The sequence below is a fragment of the Populus alba genome, chromosome 2 (genome assembly GCF_005239225.2).
Source record: "Populus alba chromosome 2, ASM523922v2, whole genome shotgun sequence".
Classification (NCBI taxonomy): Eukaryota; Viridiplantae; Streptophyta; class Magnoliopsida; order Malpighiales; family Salicaceae; genus Populus; species Populus alba.
In genome coordinates this window covers 12,688,963-12,694,230 of record NC_133285.1, presented here as the reverse complement: position 1 = coordinate 12,694,230, position 5,268 = coordinate 12,688,963, and positions in this window count along the sequence as shown.

The following is a 5,268-nucleotide window of genomic DNA, read 5'->3' as shown; positions in this document are numbered from 1 at the left end:
CCATCTAATTTCTTCGCCCTTTTTATTTTGACCCTTTTTTCTTTCAATCTTTCTCATTCCTCAATAAATTTTTATACAATTGGCCTTCAATTTGGCCACAAAAGGATGAAATCATCCAAAACAAAAGTTTGATTACCAAAAATGAAAAAAAAATCAAATAGCAAGTTCATAGTGAAATGTGAGAAGAAACACAATGTTTTTCTTCATAGTGATTTTTATGTGAGTGTGTGTAAGCGGTGCTAAAATATTAAACTAGGATCAACTTGTGGATTTATGCTTGATTCATTTATATCTTGTAGGAAGGAAGAATGATAAATTAAGATTGTGATTAGTTGAGACATGTATTATATATAATTAGCTTTATGACCCTTCGTTGCAGATTAAAGAAATCAATTTTTCATAAAAAAAAAAAAGAATATAATGGCTTATCCAACAAAGTTTTTTTTATAGCAAAAATTTTTGTCAAAAAAATAAATAAATGCAGGATTCAACACCTTTTTTTTATATAGAAAACACCAAAAAAAAAAAAAAAAACCAAATTGGCGGGTGAAAATAGAAAAAAAATGATTTAAAAAAGAGAAAAAGTTCTAAATTAATTGGGGTTAACCAACTAGACCCATGATTTGGAACTTATTAAATATAACAATGTTTTGTCTTAAAAAAATATTTTTCATCTAAATAATAAAAAAATGTTGTGCGGACATGAAATAAACAAAAACTTTAATTTATTGAAAGTCTAATAATAAAAAGAGGATTTATTGCCTAAAGCAGAAAAGAAAAACTTATAAAAAACAAACAAACAACAAAATGATTAATTATTTTTTAATCTTAAGGAGATGAAAATACATAAAGTTTAAAAAGTAACAAAAAAATAAAAATTAGCCATACACTAAATCAAAAAATACTAGCATATTCGTCCGCGCTTCACAGTGGGTCAATAATAGTTTTTATTTCAATAATATTCAAATTGTCGAATATTTTGAGTGCTTTGGGTGTGGTAGCCATGCCAGATCCAAGAGCTAGAGCTAATATCCTTGGGTTTGACGGTCATTCTAGACCTAATAGCCTTGGTCTAGCAGCCAAGCCTGACCCATCAACAGTCTTGCAGTTAAGTCAAACCCAATAGGATTAGGTCTGACGACATTAGTTCATGACCTACTGTAGTGACAATCTCAAATTGTTAATGTCGTCATCACGCCATAATACTGTTAATGATCATCTCAGCGCATCCATCCTCCAACAGTAACAACTCTCATTCTACCCTTGTTGACTCCACCATATAAGCCACCATCAACAGTTGAGGGAGAAAGATGTTAGATTTTGAAGGAATGGAAGGCAAATAAAAAGCTCCTAAATCTTTAACTTATCAAAGTCTCATAGGTATCATTTCATTCCTTTATCCTTTACTTGTTTGCTAAATGTTCATGCTTTAATGGTCAGGTGCTTGAAGATGCATGCTTGAATGTTATTACTGTAACCTTATGAAGATTAATATTATATATCTCTAAGTGTTCATACCCATTAAAATATAAAAAAACTTTGCTTTAGGTTTGACATACAGAGATGAGTCTGCTAAGGTTCAAGGCTAAGTGCGAATCAATGTGATGGTCTTGTGCTGAATGCTCGAGTTTTTGGGTGGAAATACTTAAGTTAAAGCTTGAAACTTGGAGTTAAGAATAATTTACGCTAGAAGTTGTTGTTTTGTTTCTATTCACATACAATGTGATTTTGATTTTTCATTGTTTTGCCTCGTTTGTTTGGATAATTGGTGGAGATAGGAAGCATGCTTGTTTATGTGTTTTTTTTTTTTTTGTAGTAAAACTCTTGAGGGTAAATTGAAGTTAGTCGATGATGTTGCCAAATAGGAGTTGAGCCTTTGAGAAAATTTCAATTGCTTGTTTCGTTTCATGGATTGGTGTGGTTTTAATTTGATAATCTGTGCCAAAAATTTTAGTTCTTAGGATTTGGATCATGAATAAAATTTCAAGTTTGACCTTTAGTGATATTGCATGGTTTTTTTAGAGTTTTTGTGATGTAACATGTTTTTTCTCAAAGGCTCAAGACTAAAGGCTGACATTGATCTCTTTGATGACAAGTTCACACATTTATTGATTTGCTTCTCTGTACAAAAATGGGGGCTTCACTTTTATTTTCATGATTTTGAGAAATTTTTATCTAAAGATCTGTTTTTTGATTTTTAGAAAAAAATTGGTGTTGCCACTATTTTTCTTTGATTGAGCCAGACCTAATAACCTTAAGTCTGATGGCCAAGCATGACCTAACAGCGTTGGGTCTTGCTGTCAAGTATGACCTAACAACTTTTGGAATCAAAAACAAAAAAGACAACACCTGTTGGTGCTACAGTGTGGTCTACGACTGGATATAATAGGTGTTGCCACTATTTTTCTTTAATTGAGCTAGACCCAATATCCTTGGGTCTAGCTAAGGTGCTGTATCCAATAGCTTTGGGTCTAGCTGGGCCGCCAAACCCAATATCCTTTTGCGGGACTCATTAGCCTTGGGTCATGTGGTCAAGCTAGACCCAATAATCTTGTCTCATTATTCTTCATCAATCATTGCCTCTATTCTATATGAGGCCTATAGTCACTTTTTTTTTTTTGGAAAATTCAAAGTTTTGAGGACCTACACCACTTTTAAAGGAGCATTTGCATTCGTGTTGAAGTGATTTGGGTTCGGCTTAATAGCTTTTGGAAGAAAACTTGGCTGCCAAAACAAACAGAGTTGGGTCTGGTTGCAAAGCCAGACCCGACAACTTATGGTATAAAAAATAGAAAAGCCAATGTCTCCTAAGTGCTACAATGTCATTCATAGTGCAAACACTCTATGTTTATAGTGTGGTCCACAGTGCAACAAGTCTATGTACATAGTATTTGCACAATATTTTTCCCATGCGTTTTAAAATATAGTATAATTATAATATAAAAAACCATAAAAAAATTGAAAAAAAGACTTGCCTAAATTTTATTTAAAAAGATAAAAAAAATTCAATAAAAAATTAAATTCAAAGAATTAAATTGAAAAGAAAAAATAAAAAAAGGAAAAAAAATTCAATGGACCCAAAAAAGGTGGCGCAATCACATTGGCTAGACAAATCCAAGGGTCGTGAGGTTAGACTATCTTCATAGAAAGCAACTTTTAAAAAAAAATAAAGAGCTCAATCTTAAATAAACCCAACATTGAAGGATAAAATTAAAAACAAAAACTAGTGTAAAAAAAAAAAATTGATGTCTATTTAGGTTAACACCTCATAGACTCGAGTCATAAGAGTAGCATCACCACATCAGAAAAAATTATGATCCAAACTCCAAACTAATTAAATATTGAAAGGTGAAACAAAAAAAATTAATAAAAAAAGAAAAGAATAATGACCAAATTCAACATCAAAATAAAAATAAAATAAAATCATGAGGGATGAAATTGATAAAAAAAGTCAATTCAGAAAAAAGTCAATAGAAATTAAAATAATAGATACCAAATATGATATAAAAATCATATTAAATTAAATTTCAATGGAAAAATTTGAAAAGAAAAAAAAAATTAAAGAATAAGGACAAAAGTTGATATAAAAATTAAATTAATTTTGCCTCTCATAAAACTACAATGACCATTGAGTATTTATGAAAAGACAATGCAATCTCTAAAATCAAAGGTTAATTTTTATAGTAGAGGGGTAAAAGGATAATTTTACAAAGCAATTCAATTTGTGTCTAGTGTGTTAGAGAATAATTTAAGATGGAAACAAATAAGAAGTTGGCTTAGAGACATGAAAACACTGTCTTTAATGTCTTTATTTGTCCCACATAGAGACAACATCTCTAGGATACAACTAAACCCTTTAAACCTCTAAAAAAATGATAAGATATGACAAAGAAAAGAAAATACATTTTTTTATTGTATGTAATTTTCTGTACAGTAACAAGTTTTAATAGACTTGAAAACATTATAATAAAATATATCTTTTAATATGATGACTATAAATGAAACAATATGACTGTTAATGAAACAATTATATTTTAAAATAAATTGAATAGCTACTATTCAACTTTATCTTAATACTCATAAATGTCAAAATCACTTATTAAAATTAAAGAAATTAGTGCAAAAAAGAATTAATTTCACTGACATATTAAGTTCCAAGAGCCAAGTGTCAGGTGCCATCTTTTGATATTAGAAATGTCCATATAATAACATTAGAAAGCACACTAGAAGAGTCCTTCCACCATGGATTTCACTAAAATTACCACACAATAAAAATACACACTAATAAACACTTAGGATTGTTTCTTTTCAATACAGGATAAACATCTTTTCCTTTTTTATTCATTTACAAACTACACCAACAATCCCCCACTAGCTTGTAATGAATATCTTTTCACTTCATAGAATTATACTTACAAGAAGGTATTTTACAATTTAAACATTCAATTAGTATTACAACTTAAATCCTATTGAAGTTATTGATGTCTGTAGATTAAACCAAAAATTTTATGGTAGAATAAAAGATGCTACACTCATAATACTATCCAAAGTCTTGAAGAGGTTTACAATTGTTTAACACTATTATAGTCATGTGCTAAAATCTTATTTTCATGAATATTTACAAGAGAAAACCCTAACTCTTGTCAAAAGCGACACCACTTCTATATTTATATAGGTGAAATTATACATGTCTCTATTACATTAAACATGAACTATAAATTCCATTAAGAGCCTATGCTCATCTTCCTTTACGTAATAAAACACACTAAATACTATCAGAAGTGAGTCTAAAATTAGATGACCCAACCATCAAAGTTTGTTGTATAAAAGCTACAAGAAACAAAGAGGGTAAAGTTTTCATGAATCATGATCTCACAAAAATATTCCTTCCAAATTGCTATGGTGATGAGGTCATAATTTATCAGTCCTAGTCAATCTTGCTTGAAATAAGAAAATGTCATTCTTTTATACTGCCTAGAAATAAATATATCCATTGCATTCCTAATTCGAGCCAAAGTGAAGTTTTTTTTTACAAGATAACCCTTGTTAAGATCACGCCACCACTGGGGGCAAGTCTTATAAAATAATTAGGATGTGGTCAAAAAACTCAAAAAAAGTAGAATACATATGAACAAAATCCATGATTGTGTCTGTAAGCCCAAAAAAGAAAAGAAAAGGAGCTTTGCTAAAATAACAAATCTTGAAAAGACACACGAGTATAAAAAAAACAAGTAAAGGCTTTTCCTACAACTTCAACAAACAAAGAAA